Source organism: Stegastes partitus, unplaced genomic scaffold (genome assembly GCF_000690725.1).
Source record: "Stegastes partitus isolate 25-593 unplaced genomic scaffold, Stegastes_partitus-1.0.2 Scaffold10, whole genome shotgun sequence".
Lineage (NCBI taxonomy): Eukaryota > Metazoa > Chordata > Actinopteri > Pomacentridae > Stegastes > Stegastes partitus.
This window is the reverse complement of record NW_007577741.1, coordinates 1792072-1801007: the sequence shown is the minus strand read 5'-3', so window position 1 is coordinate 1801007 and position 8936 is coordinate 1792072.

Genomic DNA, 8936 nt, shown 5'->3' with positions numbered 1-8936 from the left:
TGGAGCCAGCAGCTAGTGGACGTAGTGATATTGCAGGTTTTTGACACTTCCGGGTTGGCTTCATTTTTCAGGGCCGGTTGCTACGTCCATCTTTTATACAGTCTATGGTTAACATCACTGCTTTGAGCATGTCAGCATGCAAATGACAACATTGAGCTTAAAGATCCATGAGCCTAAGTAAAAGAACTAAAAAATGTTCTTTGGCTGTTTTGCTGCCTTAAAGGCCACATGCTCTGTTCTGACACTTTGGTACAACAACAAACCTGAACAATCCAAACAGTTTTCTGACAAACATGCATTAGTCATAGGCGAATAACTCACACAGTGAACTGCCTTTGTGTGGAGTAGCTCTGCATGTTGTTTTGTGATGCCACAGAAGAATCATTTTAGTCCCACAAAGAAAGTTTAAGCAACAGGTTGGGAAACTGTGATGGGTTTTCAAATAATTAAAAAATTAATTGCTAAAAGTTTCTGCATAATGAAAATAACTCTTGCAGCTGTAATTTAATGTAAATACTTCCAATAAAAATAAAATGAAAGCTCTTTAGTACTTTAAAGAACCACATATACCATTCCTGAAACAAAAAGGTTCTTCAGTTGGTGGCGACGCTTTGAAGAGCAACAAAGCACTCTGAGGGACAATTTAAGAACCGTTATTTTCCTGAGAGAACAGCGTCACAGCGGCTGAACACTCTCACAGCGTCGAGCCGACGTGGACGGGGCCGTGCACGCTCATGCAGGGCTCAAAGTTTTTGGTCGCACAGTGTTTAAATGTTATATTTACGATGCCTGTCTTTATTTAATCTTGCTTTTGCCGCGGCACTAGCTGGACTGTGCCGAGTCCCTTGTCCTTCACCCTTTGCCTCGCCCGCCCCTCCCCATCCCATCCTCCTGTCATCGCTCGCTCTGATGAGGCCATGAAACAGGTGGCTCGAGAATTCAAAATGACATAGGAGAGATGGAGACCAAACAGTTGTGTGTGTGTGTGTGTGTGTGTGTGTGTGTGTGTGAGAGAGAGAGAGAGAGGAATGGAGGTATGGTTTTTGCTTGTGTGTTTATGAAAGCCAGAAGAAGAAAGTGAGAGGCCAAACAAACACAAGAATAACAAACAAAATGCCGATTTAGTTACTTCAGATTGTTCTCGCTGCATCGCCAGAATGCACCTAAATTAGATTAAACCTAATGAAATCCATCTTGATACACGCCACGGCATCAAAGATGAAGAGCTGGAAGCGGTGACAGATTGGACGGTTTACACAAGACAAAAAACATTCCTGGCTGTGGCTTCTCGGAGTTCATCTGAAACAGATAAGACGAACATTTTCAAGAAGCCGTTTGAACACAGCGAACAATGGGGCCGGACAAAAAGTTCTCTCGGCGCGGCAGAAAGAGCGCAAATCTTGTCTGGACATCTGTTCCCAGAGTTTCCAGCACCAGTTGCGTTGCAAAAGATCCTGTAGTAAGTTGTCTGGAGACAGCGTGGCAGATCAAGAGCATTTTCTGAACTATGTCTCACTCTGTGGCTTAGCTTGCAATTTAATTAACTGTGGAAATGTTGTTGGAGGGATGTCACAACTGCCAGTGGCTCCCCAGTCAATCCCAGAAGAAAGTCACTCAGTCTTATCGCCGTCTGCTTTCCCGTCAGCGCTCCTTCCTCCTCAAGTTACCAGTCGGTCCCACACATTTCACAGAAAATTCAGCACCGACGGATTATTAGTCATTCATGTTGAAACTATGACCGTATTGAGAGGCAACAAACGGAAGGAATCTCCGCAGACGACAGATAGCTGCACACCAAATGCAGTCTGATTTCATTTAAATCCAGCGGACAACAGCAGCACGATCTGGAAATAGCCAACAAATGATCTGGCTGACATCTTCACACGGAGAACGCGGCGAGGTTAGCTTTCTTTGGCTTCCACTGAGTGCTTCTCTTCGCGGGGCCAGATGTGCCCATTACTGGCAGCTGTCTGAGGCTGGCCTCCATCCCCAGTGATTGACCATAAAACTGTCAGCATGTTGTAATACCCAAGTGTGATGTTTGTGAAGTAACTGATACGATATTTTACATTTTACTGTACTTAATGGATTTTTTTTTTTCTCCACTGGCACATTTTAGGCCCATGCTGCATTCGAGCAGTCACATTTATTTAATTGTTTTAGACCACATGGATACCAGCTTCAAATAGTTACTGAATAGATTGAGCAACAAGCCAGAATCCCAGAGCCCATGTGTTTCCCCCCCCTTGTGTATATATGCTTTATTTCATTGTTTCCCTCTAAATCTGCGGATTTTTTCAAGATGTGTGGCAGAGGTTGCTCAACCTCCCAGCTGGATGTGTTTCTGATACAAATGAGCAGTAAGTTGCTCCAGCAGTCCTCTTCTGGCCGTCTGATGGATGCTGGCTTGCGCACATGAATTCCACATTAGCACATGCGCTCGTAGTGAAGCTGACAGACTCGATTGCTGAATAAATAGCAAAACGCGTTTCTTGCACAATGTAAACCGCTCAGCGTCTCCGGTCTGTGTGAGAGGTTTGTGCTGACTGTAAACTCGTGCTGTTTTACGAAGCTGACAAGCTCATTTTCAAAGTAAAAATGAGTTGTTTCCAGAAACATCATTGAACCTGAAGGGTGGATTCTAGCAGAAGCAGCTGACAGGTCGGCGCTGAGTTTGACAAGTTGATTTTTGTTGGAGGTCTCAACATCACTTCCTTTCTCTGAGGCATTTTAATACACACCCCGAGCAGCGCAACACACACACGCGTAAAGCAGCAACACATGTAGACGGCGATCTGATTGGAACAGAGGAGGCGATCAGACAGACAGCCCAGGGAGAGGTGGCGCCTGTCATGTGGAATGGATCTCATTAAAAGTATGCCCCAGGTCACACTTTGATGGACGGGGAGACGTCAGTCATCTGCCAACGAGATTAGCTGCGACTGAAACCTCGTCCTTTTCTCTCTGCCCCTTGAGAGCCCACAGCATACCAAGTGGGTCCAGGCGGACTCTCGCCGCCCCCCCAGCCTCCGTCAAACCTCTCACCTCTGGCTCAGAAACAAACGAGCACATCCACCTCAAATTCTAAGGGAAGGAAAAAACAACAACAAAAAACACCTGCTGTGTTAAAAGGCAGGTGGTAGCAGACCTGTTCTTTTCTCAGGCTGTTGGTGCCTTAAAGGCCACATCCTCTGGCCTGTTCTGACAGTTTGGAACAAAAATCCAAACAGTTTTCTGACACAAAACTTGGTGATGACTACGGGTGTGATCCAGCAGCCAGACTTTTCATTTAAGGCCATCACATTGGACCAAAAGTTCAGATTCTCCTATATTTTGTGCTTCTTGATTGATTAATTAGCAAATGTAGCATGCTAACACGCTAAGCTAAAATGATACCTGCACCAGCATGTTAACATTGCTGCTGTGAGCATGTTAGCATGCTAATGACAACACTGAGCTTATGTGTCTAAGGAAAGGTGCTAACAGGAGCTAAAAATTGTTCCTGTTCTGACACTTTGACAACGAACCTGAACAATCCAAACAGTTTTCTGACACACGTGCATTTGTCAAAACCCTTATAACATAATTCACACAGCCTTTGTGTGGAGTAACTCTGCATATTTATGATGTCTCTATCGCTGAAATACAGTATAACAGACACACTTTGGTAACACTCTCCTTGTGAATCATCGTCTGCACGTCGGACCGATGCATTTTATAGTCCTGGCAGCGGCAACAGCGGTTTACTCAGAACAAATAGAAGAAGAAGAACATGTAAGCATGACCAGAAAAACATGGCTGAACTGCAACCCCTGACTCCAAGAAAGTAAAATGCAAGGAAAATACACGCTGAGGGAGTTGTAAAACTTTCAGCAGAGATGCTTTAAAGACAGCAAGAGGGAAAAGGGAAGATTTACGCTTAAAGATAGAGTCTGACAGTTTGAGAAATATGTGCAAGCTGTAAGAAGACAATAACTGCAGGAAACAAACAAATTAAAACATTTTAATCTATGAAATGACTTATTTCATCCTAGAACTGATCAATCTGGCTAATTTGGGCAAAAAAAAAGTGTTATGAATTTAGATTTTGCAGAACATGAGGCTGACATTAGCTGGCAGTAGGGACATTACGTTTTACAGGTACTGAACGTGTTAAATCTTTCCTTCAATAGCCTGACATAAGCAGACAGAAGCCAGTTGGATAGACACACTACATCGCTTGCCTCTCTCCTGTTACTTTAAACTGAATATTAATAATGCCGTTTTACTTTTGATGATTACATTTGCAAGTCACCGATCCTAGACGAAACGTGCTTTGACATTTAAGGTAACAAAACTATCTGAAGTGATATAACATTTATGATTAGGCGCTATTAGTTTTGCTTATATGCCGCTTCAGTAGCCCTGCTGTTAGGTTTGACTTTTTTTCCTCTTTGATATCCTGCATATGATTCATCCTATTCACAGGTTATATTCGTGTTCTTATCATGATGTCGCTTTGACGGTATCTTTTGTGTTTTCTCCTCCAAATTGTACAATATTTATTGATTAAATTTATATTCCTTGTATTTTTTTTTGTTAATAGTTGTCCCTCAATATAGATGTGACCTTTTGCATGCTTGATATATGAGGTATGCTTGCTGTGTTGTATACTGCACATAGAATTGATTTTATTTATTGAAATTTGCCTTTTTTTTTCTTTTTTTTTGTATAGATGGACGTCCTCGTGCCCCAGAAACTACATGATGTGATTTATTTCATTTTCCAGCTCTAAACAAGCCATTCTCGCTCCAAAAACATCAGTCGATGGAGTAAAGTTTGTAATGCATAACGAACAAAGTGCTCTTGGTATTTTTGTGGGAAATATGTTTGTTCGCTTTTCTTTGCGGAGAGTTAAACGAGAAGAAGGATGCCACTTTCATGTCTTTGCCATCAGCCTGCAGCTGCTTAGATTAACTTAGCATTAGGGCTGGAAATAAGGAGGAACTGCAAGCCTGTCTCACTAATTAACACTAATTAACAATCTGTGGTTTTATGGGGTTTTCCTGTCGGACTGTGAAGCGGGAGGGGCCCGGTTCTGGATGCGTTCCCCCCGTTCTGTAAACAGTTTCCTTCATGTGAATCAACACTGAGACAAAGGACAACGTAATGGACAGCATAATGACTCTGTGGGTTTATCTTATGACCACTAGCTTCAATTATTTTGACTTTGTTTCTGAGAAATAATGTTTTGTCTGGCAGACGGAGCGACACTAACCTTGCTGTGGAGAAGAAGCCGGTCAGTAACAGAATCCAAAACACGTTGTTGTTGTGGTTGTTAACAACACGTGGCTCCACAGCTGCTGCATTCTGTCAAAGTGAACTGATTTAAGCCGCACAATTGAGAAGCATGTCACATTTTCAACGGGGAAAAATAAACTGGACTTATTTTATGAAGAGTTATTTCTTGACTGGGAACCACGACCTCCTTGGATTCGCTGGTTCAACGGCGGCATGGCAACAAGATGCAAGGAAGTCGATGTGCTGGACCAAGAAATACAACATACAGCAAACCGCTCTGTAACCGCTAAATGTTTGGTTGTTGTATTGATGAAACAAATAACATACTACGCGTCAGCTTTGGCTAGCTGGTCCTGCCTAAAGTCTCATTGACGACAGCTGTTTCTTTTTAATACAGACCTGTAGCTTCATGTTTGCTGCACAAACCTGATATTAATCTCAACAATGTCCTCACGTTAGACAGCATGATTAGCGCAATGCTTGGCTCTCTCTTGCTTTTGGGAAAAATAACTACAGTCGTGACTCGATAATCTGACCCTTAACAAACCGAAAACTTTGCTATCCAACAGGTTTTTAGGAAAAATGAACAGAACTCATGAAAAACAGCCTTAACATACCGACAGCCTTGGATTCTGACTTTTTATTATTTAATGTCACAAATCAGGATAACGGCGTATTATCTGACTGGACAATCCCACAGATTGGCTACGTTCACACTGCAGGACTTGATGCTCAATTCTGATTTTTTTGCGAGTTCGTTCACATTTCCAGTTAAATGCGACTTGTATGTGATCTGCTGTGTGAACTTCATACGACCCAAAAGTGTCCCGCATGCGCAGAAGAGGACACGACGACGTCACACGTAGTGAGCGTGCTCAGTGTTTATGGAGGTAAACATGGATGGTAACGGTGGAGCGTATCTGCCACTCCCCCACCGCCACCGATGGTGGAAACAGAAGTGTGAGCGCTAACTAAACTAGCATCAACAGCCAAGTACTGCCTGTGTGTTCCGGACACGTCCACCCCGTCGGAGCGCTCCGACAGGATGGAGGTGTCCCCTGACCGTGCCGAATATTCTGATATTCATCATTAATTGGATCTGTGTTGTTCAGACTCTCATTAAAAGACCAGATACGGGTCGTGTCGGGGCAAAAAAATTGGATTTGGGTCACTTCAGCCTGCTGTCTGAACCTTTGATGTGAACCGACCGGTTTGTGCACAATCGCATCGGTCAGTGAGGCGTGAAATCCAACGATGCATAGTGTTCTAACAATACACTAGTTATTATAAAAACTATAAAAAAATAAATATTAACAACAAACTACCCCTCAGGCATCAAGCCCTCCTTGTATCTGGACCTCCGTCTCGACAATCCGACATAAAAGAAGGTTTCACATTTAGTGTCGGATTATCGAGTCACGACTGTAATTTCTGAATGATTTCCACATACTGTCAGATGTAACATGTACAACTACTACGGCCTTGTCCTTGTTTATTCTCTCGCTCTTTTTACTGTTGTCTTGAGAGAAAAAAAGAACATGTGCAGTAATCATACAGTGACCTACTGTTTATCCCAGCATTCCCAAGAGTTCATGTCTCCAGCAATAGACCTGTGGCATGATGCCCAGGACAGGGGCCGTGGATGGCTCACTTTGACAAGCATGCTAGTCAAGGCTGTGCTAGCTTCACTCAAAGCAGATATGGATTCCCAACAATCCCCGACACGCCGGCTGACGTAACACAAAGTCCATTTGAATTACGTCTAAATCCGAGGTCGGTAAAATTGAGAAATAGTTTTGGCAAAAGATGGAAATAATTTGGGCTATTTACAGAGCCCAGGATGGCTGCAAGGAAATGCGTCCGTGTTTAATAACCCACATCAGCGTTTTGGTTTGTGACAACCTTGCAGATATATGAAGTATCCCACATTTAATCCATGCTGGAGTCTGACCAGCATGCAGTGTGTCATGCTTTATGCATCCTGGATGATAAAGGCCAAAGGTAGTTAACAGAGATACGAGGCGTTGTCGTCTCCACCCTTCAGACTCATCAGTATGAATTAAACAATGGATTTCTATTGAGACTTTGGGTACATTTTGCTCCCAAAGCCGAGCACATTCCCACTTTCTCTTCTCAGCTTTTATATGTTCCCAAAACAAGGAGCAATTTCACAACCTTAATTAATACAAACTCACCAAAACAATGAGGAACAAAGTCTAGCTTGCTTGATCCACACAGTGACTGACTGACACAATTTCTTTCCCCGGGGGTTTGCTGTAGCTGTATGTGCCAGATACTGAGATTGTTCAACACTTAAAATGCTTGTACTTAACCTGACTCGACTCAGATGCTGCTGATACCAGCTCTCATGCAGACTTGCTGCCTTTGACATTTCCCGTCTGAACCTGAACACATCTCTCGGGGGCTGTAAGGCTCACACGCTCGCCAGAATTGTTAATGCATTAATCCTACTTATTTGCTTTAAATAATTTTGTAGTTCATTTTTTCGCTATTTCTGCTGATCATGATGCAGTGCAACAGCCATGTAAATTGCTAGATTATTATCACAATAAGTAAAACAATTAAAATTGTTTATGCAGCTCAACCCTTGGAGCCCCAAACCTGGATTTGTTGTTTTTAAAAATCACCACTTCGTCAGAGCTAGAGACTGTAAAAGCAGAAAGAATCCACAGATTTTCACATTTTCAACGGTCCATAAACTTGCCATGTGTGATCCGACTGCACAGAAGACATGTTCCCTCTGCTTCTAGCCAGGCTGATGCTCTTTCCACACAGGACTTTGTATGGCAGTGAAAACTGAGCCCACGGTAAGTGAAAATGTGACAGTGGTAACCTTGCAGGCAGGCTCATGCTCGTACTTGAAGGGTGCACATACTCAAAAATGTTGGTATAGCAATGCAGTGGAACAACCTAAAGTCCTGGTGTGAACGTGTGAGTGGATATTGATAAAAAAGACAATCAGTCAATATGTTTTGAAAATGGCAAAGTGGGAATTAGTCATTCAGAGGCTACCAGGGGACAATAATGGCCTTGAAGTTTTCAACACGTCGACTCAGAGGTCAGCAGGGCTCGGCGGTGGATGTTATATCAGTCTTCTTTTCCTGACGGATTACGACTTTTGGACGGTGTTGCAACATGAGCTACTCCAGAACGCCACGCTGGGACTTCCCTCCTGAGACCGAGGTCGCCGGGCTCTGACACGACCCTTCACCTTCCAGTACTCACTTACCTCACCGATGTTATGCAATCCGATATGTATGGGAAATGTTACGCTTCGTCGTTTTACTTTGAAATGTGTCGGAGACCGGACGAAGCGTGTTCGTTTGAGTCAAACACGGTGATTAGGGCGCGAGCACTGACCCTATTGGAACCCATTATTATTATTGTTATTATTATTATTATTATTATTATTATTATTATAACTATTATTATTTCTTATTCCCCTGGAACAGTCGCATTTTCGAGGACCTAAACATGCTCAAGATCTCGTGAAAATTTGCAGACGCATCAGAACTGGTGAGAAATTTTGATATTTTCTCGGCGTTGCGTACGTACAAAATGGCTCCATAGCGCCCCCTACATTTTTTCCACATTTGTAACATCTTCTACGGGCAGCACGTTTCACCTACATCCAA